Source organism: Lonchura striata, chromosome 1A (assembly GCF_050655825.1).
Source record: "Lonchura striata isolate lonStrDom1 chromosome 1A, ASM5065582v1, whole genome shotgun sequence".
NCBI lineage: Eukaryota > Metazoa > Chordata > Aves > Passeriformes > Estrildidae > Lonchura > Lonchura striata.
In genome coordinates this window covers 46,799,787-46,814,306 of record NC_140741.1, presented here as the reverse complement: position 1 = coordinate 46,814,306, position 14,520 = coordinate 46,799,787, and the positions used below count along the sequence as shown (strand labels likewise).

The following is a 14,520-nucleotide window of genomic DNA, read 5'->3' as shown; positions in this document are numbered from 1 at the left end:
TGAGCACGTACAGTCCCTGCCAGGGACAAGGAGCCATGCAGAACTGCCAGCCAGGGATGTCTATGAGAATGGACAGGCCTGGGCCCATCCCACCAGCCCGGCAGGGGAGCAGACAGGCTGGGGGGCAGCCAGAGCACCCCTCAGCTCCACTGCCAGACGTGGTTTTGGTGACACACCAGGTCTGGGGCCCAGCTGGAAAGTTTTCAAGTCTGAAAGTCTGGCTGAACAGGATCCACAGCCAGGCAGAGATGGGACAAAGCTGGGGACAGGGTCACCTACAACTTCAATGGGGACAGTCCCAAAGGCTGAGCTGAAATGGGGTCCACTTGAATGCCTTTCATTCTGCAAAGAGCTCTTCATAAAACTAGGCAACTTGACAACAGTCGGGCAGTTTATTAACCAAACATTTTTTAAGAGAATGAAATGGTTACATTCTTTAGAACCTTTCCTTTCTAAATACATGTCATGCCACACTGGTTCCTATTACTCTGTGTATGAATGCTACATAGCATATATGAAAATGTAATTTCTATGACATACCTTGCAGTTCTGTCACAAATCACAGTGAAGATCTGGATAATATGAAATACTGAAAAACTTTGGCTCCTATTAATATATTCAAACAAATTTGCCAGTAAGGAGAGAAATAATCATTGCAAAACCAGAGGCATTAACTAAGCAGGTACTCTGTACAAGACAAAAATTCCCCTTTGAAAAGCACAGCAATATGGCAATCTCAAAAAAACCCACCATATGATAATTGCTGTCCTTCTGGTTTTGAATGTAGACTGGATATTCACTGAAGGGCTTTGATATACCAATTAATCTACATTCCCTCCACCTGAATGGTCCCATTCATTTTGCTACAATAAATGCCACCCAATTGAGTTTTGTCATCAAAATTAAGAAATAACTTTTCAACATTTTCAGAGGGGTTGAAGATAATACTACTCTTGTTCAGTAGAAAATAATGACACTACTCCTAAAGAAATATAGAAGTATTTGCAATATCAAGACCCTTAATATCTTCTTTTCTTACATTTACAAAATAGAAATGCTTAAAACACACATTGAAGAGCTTGGATTGGTATAAACACAAGCAGTAACAAGGTGTTTTACATCAAGTTGTGCTGGAGGCTTTCAAACTCAATCCTAAGAAAAATTTATTGCTATTGCAGGTTTCAATTATTGGAAACAAGGGTTTCTCAGCTAATGTTGACGGGGGAAATCCATTTTCAGTGCAATTATAAAAGTATTGGCAGAGACAGGGGAGATTATGTGCCATCATGTCTTGAACTGGTGCTGAAAATGCTTTTGTTCTGTACATGACAGGATTAAATAATTTTTTGTCTGTCTGGCCTCTGCTGCTTCTCTTACAGCAGAGTAACTAGGATAAATGAACTCCCGTTTAACCCTCTTCAATGCCTGTGGTATATAAACCCAACCTATAAGATAACACAAGTATTACACTTAATCCCCAGTTCAGCAGAGTACTCAAATGTATATTTTGAGATGTGATTTAAGGGTATGTTTAAAAAGAAACATTTCTTCATGGCACTGGTGAATTGGGGCCTTAACAGGCTTTCACGGTCATTGCTCCAGGAAACCATGAGTTAATGTAAATCTTTAGGGAGCAGCACTTCTTCCACACCTCACACCAGCAGCACAGCTGTATTGCCCAGCCTGCTCTGTCTCAGGACTTTACATCCAGGCATTGCTCCATGGGGTGGTGAGATGCACAGAGCACTGTGTGGCCACACATGGAAGCAGGAAATGGTAAACACAAACCCAGATAAAATTCTCAAACCAAAAGCACTCTCCAGCAAACATTCTTTTCTTTGGAAATCTATTTCAATGTAGTCAACATCAGGATACCTCGTATTGTATAAGCAAACATTTTTATAAAGTCTGACACAAAATGGGAGTGCTGATATTTATTTGCCAATTAAGGCTTCTGCACTATTTTTCTTAATATAAAGTAGAACAGCTCATTCCATCAGAATATCCATCTATTTCAAATAAGCTTAGGTGGAGAAACCGAGGGTACCTCTAGAATCCTTGATTGCTCAGTAGGAAGGAAAGGACCAGTATTTTATATATGCCAGCATGTTCTCAGGAAAATCACTTTCACAGACAATAGCTAGCAGCATAGAAAGGCATTGAATGAAGAGTCACTTAAGTAAATGTGTTATAAATTTGAATGTAACATTGCCTAATGACAATACAGGAAAAAAAATACTATAAATGAAAACTTAAATTCAAATGTAATGGCTTTGAACTTTTTCTGTAGCATACCCAGTGAAAATTGGTTTTTAACCATAAGTAAATGTTTGGTGGATAAAGCCTGTAAGATCTGCTGGCAAAAATGCACGGTCAGAGCTATAAATATGTGGGAAAACCTAATAGTTCAATTTTACTCCAAAGGTCATCTGGAGTATAAATGTATTCTCAGAAAATTATGCAGAAATTTTATCATCCTCTTCTTCACATGGGCTGAGACTGCAGGAAATAAGTAAGTCCTCACAAAATATAATGACAGGAAGAGAAAAATGCCTGTGCTGTGACTGAATCCAGTTTCTTCTAACAAATTATTATGTGCTCTGTGACATAAATTCCAACCATTAATCACTTCCATAGGCATGAAGCCAGAAGAATAGCACTGTTAAGACTGGTTTCAGCTAACCCCTGAAATATTTTACTCTTGAAAAGGTTGCATTTTTCTAGACAAAGGAGTTTTACATGCAGCTTGGCAAGAAGTTAATGTGAAAAGGAAAAGCCAAAACAAAATCAGCTTACAACTGCAAAGCTTTGACTTCTGAATGAAAGAGTTTCCACTGTTTCTTCATATGTTTTGCCTATATATAAGCCAGGAAACATATATAATCTGTGACTTACAGTGCACAGATGTACTTAAGTCATGTTAATGTGGGATGTAACTCCTCTATCATAAAAGGAAAATGCAAAGTCATTTACCTCACCAACAACCAATACTTGGGCCACAGGGAACATGCAAGAATCGTGTGTGCTTACCTAATTAAAATATAAGAATAAACCTACACCACAGACTATACCAAAGACTTTTCCTTTGCTTGCAGATGGGCACAAGGTCCCAGAGAGCTCTAGCATTGGGAGTGTTTCCAGGACAGCTGTAAGAGATCCAGTTCACACTCTTGTCCATAATGAATAGGAATAAGCTATACTTTGTGGGAGTACATATATGCTAATTAGTAAGATTTCCTCTGCAATTATATTTTAATTAAACAAACTTTAACAGAAATCAGACTGATAGCAAGTCCCCCCCAAAACAAGCACACAAAAAAGCCCCTGCCTCTTCAGCTGCAAAGGCAGGGAGCTTGGATTCTCAGTCATGGCTGTAAAATTGCAAGACAACACCACATAACAAAGACTAAGAAAATCATTACAGGATTTCTGTATGTACATAAAGTAAATAAAAACATGTGCAGGTACTTCCTATCCTCTTGTATCTCAATAACACTAGCCAATGAGTTATTCATAACATTCTTGACAGCAAGAGGCAATTTTCCCTTCTTCTTTTGTTCCATTCTAAACATTTATCCCAGGGAGTAGAATTTAAGTAGATATTGGGCATGTCAGGTTTTACATAGAAAGCTGAGCATTATTTGTCATCCATTTATAGAATATTAACAGCTTCACAGTTCTTTTCCCCTTTTTTGTCACCAATACTACATATTTTTTTCACTACTTTGTCCACAGAATTAAAACTAGTAAATGAAAAGAGAATGGTACAAGGACGCTGAAGGTGAGCTCTGGGATAATGAGGCAGAGAGAAAAGTGTGCCTCTCTCCCTGGGATTTTCCCTCTCTCCAGATACCACAGCTCAGAGCAGTGATGCCATGACAGAGCCCCAGCACTGCCGGCAGGTGCTAAGGACACACCATCTGTGCCTTTGCTGAAGACAGGAAACCAGCTGGAGACACATGGGAAACTTTCTCTTCTGTAGGAAACATTTTGGTGCTCTTCAATCTCTCCAGTCCTTCAATCTCTCCGAACAAGGTTTGCAATAAAAGTTACTATAAGAAGAATGCAATGGCAATGCATTTCTTAGGATGAACCAAATGTTAATCAATAAAGCAATGCAAACCCAGCATTACTGATGTTCATTTTTTTAATATTGTCAGAGGTACAGCAGATTACCTGACAGATTCTCTGTCCTTTGTGTGTTTCACCATGGTACTTCACAAAGCCTTATATTAGCCTACTTTTTCATCTGTGTCACACGAGTGATGTTGCTGAGTTGGTAATAGACTTATCAGGAAAAAATTACCTTTTTGGATATTTAAAATTAATGTGATTTTAAAGTATTAATTTTAAAACATTTTACATTTGAAAGCAATACATATTCTGATACATTAACCCACTTTCAATATTGGCAGAAACCTGACTGGGGTTTTGGTCATCAAGAGCTTTTTGTATAAAACACAATAATGTCACAAGAAAACAGAGTCCCAAAGTTAATTTTTATTAACTAAAGTAGAAGATTTATCCTTGGTTACCTCAGGAGGGAGGAAGCTGTGTCCTGTCAGTTGGATGGGACACAGTGGTATGCATTCTAGTGCTTAGGCTGATGTTACCAAAGAGATTAAACTACAGTTTCACTCCAAATTAGAGCTGTGCTAAAGTGGGTCTGTATACAGAAATATCGTCAATGTACTATTAATTATCTCTATATATTGGAAGATTGTTGAATTAAAACATGTATAAAATCACAAAAATGCAGCAACTTTATATTTGCTTTCTGTTCTGTGCAGAAGTAACAAACTTTGCAGATGCATATTGTCAGTAAGCATCTGAAGGAAAAATCTACATTCGTATTCTGAGAACTCAAAGGCACTTAATATGAGTTTTGTAATTTATTGTCATCATGGGAATCATAACTTTCAGGAAAGCCTGTGAGTTTCTCAAACTATATTCCCAGCATCAACCTATTTACAGAAAGAATTTCAATGAGAATTACAATTCTATATGGGGCTGATGAAAAGCATATTTTCCCACATCAGTCCTGCTAGAAACTGCCAATCAAAGCATATTTCAGTATTTTCTGTCTTAATGATGAGGTTCAGGAATGCATATACACTAATTGTTTCCAAAAAGTAAAAAAAAAAAAAAAAAAAAAAAAAAAAAAGAAAGAAATTGCTGAATTCTATGTATTTCATTGTTTACCTTAGTGTATTAATGTCTATGCAAAATTCAGCATAGCTCAGCCAATTAAAAACATGAGCTGATGAATATTTACATTGCAAATTGGCCTCTGGAAAACTCTTATCTACCATTACGCAGATCATCACAACGATTGCTACAACTGGTCTCTCAAACACAATGTGCTCAAAGTCCTGCTTCTACACATTTCCCTTAAAAAGTATTTAGGTCATTTATGCAGTTACTGTCTTTCTAGAGTGCTTAGCAGACACAACAGTGTTCCCTAATATTGCCCTAAAATGCCATTAACACAAACTTCAATTAGATGAACGATACCCTCTACTTCCTAGGAACACAGGATACAAAGAATGTTAGGGTAACATTTTCTTGCACTGCAAATTTTACACCTGTTTTTGTATAAGAAAGCTAAAACCACCATGAAGTCAGAAATTTTTGTTCCTCTTAGCTCATCAATAAAATCATATCCATTTGAAAATGTTCCAGATGTGCATTTTAAATTGAGGAGTTATGCTTGGGATTTATTCCCCAAAAATAATAAAATCTGACAGGACTGACATGTTCAGCTGCCTCTTAATTTGCACTGCTTCCACAGTGTAACCACAGCTGTGCACCTCGCAGCAACATACAAACTTCACAGAAATGTGAAGAGAAGAGCAAAGTGGTTTTGAAGAAAGTTTAAGGAAGCATTCACCATCCAGATAACACAACTTCTGTCATCCATTCCACTCAGGATATACATGCAGATATGGCAATTTTCAAAGTATTTTGAGATTGAGAGTGCATTTCCATCTCTGGGCAAAAGTCCTAAGAAGCTCAATATGAAATATCATTCCAGACATGTATTTCTGAGACTGGCAGAGAAATACTCAAACTTTTGGCACCACAACACAGCTGGGCATCAGCTGGTCCTGCCACATACATTGAGCCACACACTTTTACACTGGTACCTCATATGTAACAGAGCTCCATCCTGCTGTTATTTTATCATATTGTCCCAAGCCTTAACACTACTGAAAGACTAATTTATGCTCCAAGTAACATTTGAATGTGATAGCCACAAAGGAAATAGTTGGGTCAAATGTTCACTAAAACTGTGATTCCATACTTAGCTTAAGCTGCTGGAATGCAGGCTGCCACCAACCCTCGTGTGCCCATTGCCTTCTTCTTGTGAGCACAAAAAGCAGCTCACGCAAAGTTCAGCTCATACTGGTTATGATCTACACATTGAGTTATTCAATGGTGTATATATGGAGTTATATGAAAATGTGATTGTGAAAGTTTATCTTCAGAAATGTTTGCTCCTGAAGTTCTTCAGCATGAGCTGCTGCACTTCCATCCACGTTCCTTCCAATGTAGGTTAATAGGCAGTTTTTATACAAATTTTTGTAGAAAAATCAAACAAGCAAACCAATTTAGGCAACAGTAAAGTTCTAAGTCAGTCCCAAGTCTGTGAAAGCTGCTAAAATTACTGCTTAAAGTTGGATATCAAGGTAGGACTGTGAATCCCACCTTTTGAGGAAGAATTTCCGGCTCAAGCAATCTCAAATGCTGCCCTATTCCACACCCTCAAAAAAATACATGAATCTTCAAAATAATCTGTGTAGCCATGTGTATTGCAGAGCACTCCAGAAAAACAGCAGTGTGACTATTGGGCAAGGGAGGTACATTTTGCCTGCTCAAATGCAAGAGACATATACTAGGCAAGAAAGACTTCCACAGAGGAGCTCTCCAGTGACCTGGAAAATTCAGTTTGCCTCAGCAGCCATAGGAGTTAAAGCCTCTACTGTCTGCATTTGCTCATATTGAAGAAACAGACCCTGAGGCATGGTGTAGGGCATTTGATTTTTTTTTTTTTTTCCTTAATTTGTGAGAGAAGCTTACTCTGAGTTTGGAGGTTTTTCTGGGATTTTTACCTGAAATTATTTGCATCCCAGCCATGTAAAATCAGGTATCTCAATCTTACTTTATACTAGGGCAGAGGAGTCCTCAGACTGAGATCCAGTACCTAGAAAATACCTTGGAAGTAGTGCTCCAGAAACTAGTTGACAGATTTCTCTCTCCTTTTGACTGTAATTCTTGAAAATAGGATAAATTAATAAAGGGATAGGTTCTCCAAAAATCATAAAGTTGAAGTTTCATAAAGAAAATTATGTTAATACTTTGTCACATCTCTTGTTCTCTTCAGAAGCCTCACAGAGATAATTAAGCAGAATCTTGGCTCAGCTGTGATTTTCAGCAAAGTGGTAGCACCTAAAACATGGCTGCTAACTTTGGACATAGTGTTTTGAGGGAACAGCAGAACAGTTGATGAACAATTATGGGTTTTGGCCAGTAATCAAAAAACACCATTAAAAGGGTTCAATTGCAATTACAGTTATTTTCTTGGCAGGTATTAATGAGTGTATTTAATATTTTAGTGGATATATTATGTTTTTAATTAAATTACATGTCTAACCTCAAGTATTAGATTCAAAGAATCAATCACTTTAATGGATGACTCATTAAGATATAAAGTCAACTATCTATGAAAATAATTTTAAAATCTATTTTTCTCAGGCAAGGAGCTCTAAAAACCAAAATCATTATTGAATAACTTGATTAGGATGCAAATAAATGCAGGTGTGCTCCACATGATGCATGCTGCCGAATGCTCAATTAGATCTCACACATGACAGTAGGCCAAGTTTAGTGATTTACAGTAGAAATTCAATTTCTTAGCATAACTAATATTAGTATGTAATTCTGGTTGCCTTTCTGCATGCTCAGTATTAATTATTTCTGAAATAGCCTTAAAAGCAAACACTGCTGTTAAATTTAAGCATCCTTTAAATTTAATCAGTGCATTTGACCGATCAACTTGATATGGCACTGCTCTCCTGAAAAGCAAAAGGTTATGTCTCAACATGGAACTTCCCCCTCCCTTTGTTTACATAATTTAGGTATGTCACTCTTTGGAGGGCAAGAGCTCAAGCACAGCTGCTGTCTCAGCAGAGAACCTTCACACAAGACCAAGACATGCCCTATATGCTACAGCCCACTCAGCCAGCACATATCCTAAAGCTCCCTGTTATTACCAGTGTGGGTATTATCTTCCCAAGTGGTAGTGGGCTGCCAGGTTTCAATTCTAAAAGCATTGGAAACATCTAACCCAAAATCCACTTTAAAAAAAATAATTTTAAAAAGAGCCATTTTTAGGTTTTTCCAAACATTTCCAACACAAGTGATGCTGACAACAGTGTGGAAAAAAATCGTGAATACAACAAAGATGATTGTCCAGCTCATAGTCTCTGTACAAGTATAATACATTAAATAATACTACTCCTTGTCAAAGTAAAAATCAAGTTTTAAAAGGAACATCTAGCTAAAAATTCAATTGTGATTATCCAAATCTCTGACTAATGAACCACTGTTCTTCCTACCAGTATCTGAGAATGTCAAGATTGCACAAGATTAATTGATATTTTAAAAACGGTATTTAATTATTAACACTAAGAACACTCAGTTGAAAGCTCTGTCTTCAACTCTTTTCTCTGTTGCTGGACCAAGTGTAGAATTTAGGGAGCTGTGGCAGTATTTTCTCGCTGCTTTTCCAGAGAGGTGCCTTGAAGTGACATGAAAGTACTTTGCTATGTCTGGAGCCATGAGCTTTGTTTCTGCCTTATACAAAGTGAGCAGCAACAACATATCTGACATACATCTCCTGAGACTTAATGCTGAAGAAGCTGACTTCAGACAGCTAAATAATTAACCTTATGAATAAGCAAAGGATTTGCTGCTGCCCCACTTCCCAAAGAGCCTGCATGAGGCTGACTACACTCTTGTTCCATCAGCACCACAGCAAACATCTCACACCACTTTCATCCTTCCCTCCATATTTTTCAGTGCTGTGAAGCTCCAGGAAGTCTTGAAAGCCACTCAGCTGGGAAAACTAAGGGCTGGTCAGCACTTTATGGCCAAAGACCCCTTAGTGGCCTTGGTATTTTTGTCTGAAGATGGTGAAAGACACCAGTTACCACAGGTTTCTTGTCCCAGCCCCTGTGCAGGACACTGCAGGAGATGCATACAGCCTCTGCACATTGGGGTCAACACGTGTGTGATGGCAGCATGAGGAAATGAGGTGATTTCAGCCATGCCTTTTACCTTTTGAAGCCACTCTAGACAAAACCTGGGTGCAAGTAGTGCCTGAGGGTGAAGTGTGTCCTCCTCTCCTCCCAGTTCTGTTAGCACCAGTATGCTCCCAAAATAAAGAGGGCCATATCTCTGTAGGTACTTCTGTGCTGATGAAGCTCTCCCAGCAGAGACAAGACTGCATCGACATCAAAGCAGGTTTGCTGGCTTGGTTTTATGGATGAGCCTTCACGCACATCTCTCTTCTTTCACTGAAATAATCAATGCCTTCAGGGTTTTCTGCCAGCTCCTCCTCCCTCTATCCTGCCCTTGCTATGTGCCCAGTTGTGATATATGTTCCACTTGCAGGGTGCCATTGCTTACGCACTGCAATCTGGTGTCTTTCAGGATGCTCCAATGTACCCAAGGTATTGCTTGGTTTTGCAGATACAACAGAAAATTTAAAGAAGACCAGTGCCTTCACAGAGGAGCAAACGGAATTGAGACTGATACCCTAAGAGCCATAAAATGGCATCAGACATGTTAAGGCATCTGCATGCCACCCTTATTTCCTCTGACAGAAATGGTTGCTTAAGCACTTTGTACACATGTAGATACCTATTTACAGACACTTAAGTGTGGTTGTTTTTATCTAGAGCTGAATCCTACTCTTCAGTCTCTGCAGGATAGACCTCACCATGAGCTGAAAAGTCACTGCTATTTTAATTATTTGGGGTTTTCTTTCTCCTTTAGCAGCATACATATTAATGTTGTTACACATGGGAGTTCTTACCAGGATTGGATTGAAATAGATACTCAAACAGAAATAAGCATATCTGACCTCAACTTTTCAAAATGCCAGGAAATTAAAGATTCAGAAGTAATATTGATCATAACAAAGTAAGTTCAAATGTTGAGATAAACTAATTTATATGAGTACACTCAGGTTTTAGATGACAGAATGACTAGCTATTACAGGTGATGTAGGCTGTTCAATGAGGACAACTGAAGACAATTAAAGCACACTGGAATTTCTACAGAAAGAGTAGTTAAGGGTTTTATAAACTGAGTCCATCTTGGACTCCCAATATTCAATCAGCTCTTACTGCTAAATTGAAACTGAAAAAAATAATAGCAAACTCAGAGCAGAGTATGCTTTGATGTTTTGTTCAGAGAAACAAACTGAAGAATAATCCACCTTCTGTTTCACAAGGTAGTACAGTTATTAAATTGGTTTTGTTTGTAACATTACTTCCATGAAAAAGAAAAAAAATCTGTTTTTACATAAAAAAAGGAAAAATTGCCTATATCTGGGCTGTCAGTGTAGCATTTCATATTTTTCTAGGATTCAGTCTTACACATAGAATAAAATGGTAATGCTCTTTTTTTTAAACTTCAGCAGCTACTGAAATAACAAAGGTGTGATCATAAGCAAAGATAGATTCCAGTTTGATCCTGGCCTTAAAATATAAAATCTGTCAGCTTGTCAAAATAAGATAGCATCCTTGAAAGACATGATACTTGTATAAATGGGCAAAAACCTTGAAAGAAGACTTTTAATGCTAGGATTATTAACTACCAGTACTGCCCTATTAACTGCAGAGGTATATTTATCCTGAAGTCCTGTTCTCAAAAAGAATTGTATTCACCCTGGGCCTATTCAAAATGTCTCACCCAATCACATGAATCAAACCAATGTGTCTGTTCAAGAGCTGTTCACAATCCTTAAACTAAAGGTCCAGGCTTCCACATTGTGCTCCCTGGCAGGTAAGCTTGTACCTCTCACACCGATGGGCTCCTGCCTATTGCCACCAGATAGCTCCTTTCCTAGGCACAACCTATTTCTTATTGCTTCCAGACCTCCATTGACAATAAGATCCCAAACTAACCTGTCTTACCAGAAATGTACATGGTTTAAAGAAAAAAAATGTTTAAAAGGAGCTAATTGAGTTACAGTAGAGTGAGGTGCAATGAAAAAAAAAAATAATGCAGATGGGATTTAACAGGAAAAAGAATATATCATTAGGCAAAGATGCGGGCTGTAGGAAACCAAAGAAACATTGAGAGACGCTTTTCATCCTGGAATGGCTTGGCTTTGTGACCTGCTTGCTACCAGTCTTTCTCATGAAACCGTAAGTACTAAAGAAGATAAACTCTCTTCCCTTGATCAGTGGATTTGAAAATTCACCATCAGGGATTTTAACAGCAACAGATGGCACATACGTCTCTGAGTTTCCTTGTTATTTTCCTGCTCTGTAAGAACATCATGATGGTTTTGCACCTACATATTGTACACATTGAAATGTAATTTGGAATAACTTTATAATTATGTGATTATCTCCACTTCCCATGGAAAACCTTGCAATTTTGAGTCTGAGGATAATTTCACAGTAACTCATGTAATCATGAAATGGTTTGGGTTGGAAGGGACCTTAAAGATCATCTAGTTCCAATCCCCCTGCCATAGGCAGCAATGCCACCTACTAGACCAGGTTGCCCAGAGCCCTATCCAACCTGGCCTTGAACATTTCCAGGGGTGAGGCATCCACAGCTTCTCTGGGCAAGCTGTTCCAGTACCTTACCACCCTCACAGTAAAGAATTTCTTTTTAATATCTAATTTAAAACTACTCTCTTTCATTTCAAAGCCGTCACCCCTATCACTACATGGCCTTGTAAAAAAAAGTCTATCTCTGGCTCTCTTGTAGGCCCCCCTTAGATACTGGAAAGGTGCTACAACTCACATTTCTTTAAATTAGAGTTCCTCGGGATCAGACAATTAAATGATTCCTTTAACTTAGCCAGTTATTTTGAAACTGAGAGACCAAAGCTCACCTGGGAATAAATTAATGGTTAATGGCCATGTGGATGCACCTACATAATCTAACTTCTCTCCTCTGTTTTCCCACATTGCTTTGTATCCATGTGTGCTGTGCTGTCCTGAGCACAAATTGCCTGGATGTTACCTCCTTGTGGAAAGGCTGGCAGGCAGCCACAGGGCCCCATGTGTGACCCTGTACTCCTGGAACCGCACTCCAGCAATACTACAGCGGTTGTGTCTTACGCATTTGCACGGAGCCACGCAGAGGTCACGGACTTGGCAGTCTGGGAAGAGGAGACCATTTAGTCCTGCCTCAACAACAGCCGTGATGATGTGAAGATACACAGATGTATATCAAAGCCATGCTGAGAGGGGTCACTCTGGGAACACTGCTCAAAGCAAACGAAGGGCCTCTGGCACAATGATTTAAAAACAAACTGCTGGAAAGCAGCAGAATCCTGGCAACGCTCCAAGTACCTTTCCCAAGTACCTCTGAGCAACAGATGGACGTTTTCCAGCAAAGCCACCGATTATGCATAACGCAGACAAAAGGCACAGAGGAGTTCATGGTCCTTGCCCGGGCCGCCAGTGACAGCGAGCTTCCTCTCCCCATAGCAGAGCCCAGAGCAGAACCTGGGAGAACAGAAAGCTCTTTCACCCCTACACGCACACACACGGAGTGCGAGCGTCTAGCCAGCCCTGAGCGAGTCACTGTGGGACTGCCGTGGTTTCAAATAAAAATAGTGTGATGGAGGTATGTTTATGAAAACATCAAATACAGAAAAGAAAGGCAATGTAAAACACACTTTCCTTTTTATACGGCGTATTCAGCATTTTACAAGGTATACTTTCCCTAGTGAGGAATGGAAAATTGCTAAGACATTGAAAGCACTCAGGCAGACTCAGTGTCATTAGCTGTTCATTCAGTACAGTCACTCCAAAGAACTACATTCTGTATGTGCCTGCAAGTAACATGAAAGACCTTAAGGCAAGAATGATGCTGTCTTTTGACATGAAAATTGCAGCCTTTATCAGCGTTGCAGATGTAAATAATTTTCCATTCCCATATGCAGCAACTTTGGCAGATTGTGCTTCTCAATGGCGTCACTGGGCAATTTTGCTGCTTTGTCTCTTGCCTTGCCAAATAAGCTGATTGCTGATTCTTGGTGGCTTCCATCAGACCAACATCTTCCACACAAGAGGTGTGTGGGTGAGTGCAAAGGCCTGCATGCCTGCTTCCTGCCATCTCCTATCTACCAGCCTGTGCCTAAGCCACAGGCTAACTATTCCACAGCTTTACCCTGATTACTCTTAAAATTAAAAGTGCTCAAGTTTACACCCTGAATATTCCCTAGTGCAGTTTAAGCCATGCTACCTCTTATGTGACACTTTCTCCACAGCTGGAGGACTCCAACAGCCTTATAAAGAATATCTGAAGGCTACTATTATATCTGTCTTTCAATCATCTCAAGCTTCAAACTATTTGCAGGAGTCAACTCTGTGGCAATGCTCTGAAATTTTCCATTTCTCACACAAAACACCTCTAACAGGTATTTTAAAGAAAATAGCACTTTTCACTGCATATATTTGGAGAATGCAACACTAGATGCTTTACCAGAACTCTGAATGCTTCTTCTGGGAGAACATCAGTGTTGTTCTTCTGCAGAAGCAGATGCAAGAAAGCACACAGCACAACTGTGTCAAAACAGTTACCATTCAGCAGTGTGAACAACGCATCAAGCTCCAAATTCAGGATTTAAACTGAATGATCCTACTCTGCAGCAACTAAAAAATGTAAAATTATGGTAAAAAAATAATAAATGCTTCCCAGCATATAAAGTCATGCTCATAATTCTTGTCTCTGCAAGTGAAATGTACTATCTTAAATCGCCTCAGTAGAAAAGCTGCTCAAGATTATTTCATCACAAAATCATAGACTTGATTTGCTCCTCCCTTGAGAAGCTGAATACAGTTCAGGCCATTATTTTCCAATTTTCAAAAGCACTTCTAGTCAAATCTATGACATATATTTCTAAACTGTCTGTCGCTTCAGTTTCTCGGCACACTTTAGATAATATTCACCAGTTAAAAAAATAACCTGCTTCGCTCCCCCCATCCACATCCCCAAATCGTAGCTTTTGTGATTGCTCAGTGTGAGCTACCATCAAGTCCGGCTGCACCAAGTGCTTTGTGGCGCCTGAGAAACGCCGGGCATCTTTGCTTTCTGTTCAGTTACGCTGAGATGGAAGGACACGACACGCACGGGAGAACCGAGGTAGCATCCTGCTCGGAGCGCCCTCCGCGGGTCCGCAGCGGGGCGGAGCGCGGGGAGGCGGAGCCCAAGGGCCGCGCTGCCGGCTGCGCTGCCGCGGCCCGGCGCTGCCGCGGCCCGGCG

At 39.5% G+C, this 14,520-nt stretch overlaps 1 long non-coding RNA gene across 2 annotated transcripts in view; it reads left to right on the top strand.

Annotated features, from left to right (window-relative positions):
* Positions 1-13,691, top strand: part of LOC146763473 (uncharacterized) — a 31,348-nt gene extending 17,657 nt beyond the window's left edge. For both annotated transcript variants that reach the window (XR_014951766.1, XR_014951765.1), the window contains one exon: positions 3,736-13,691. This is a non-coding gene — a long non-coding RNA (uncharacterized LOC146763473). The remainder of the gene's footprint in view (positions 1-3,735) is intronic.
* The last annotated feature ends 829 nt before the right edge of the window (positions 13,692-14,520 follow it).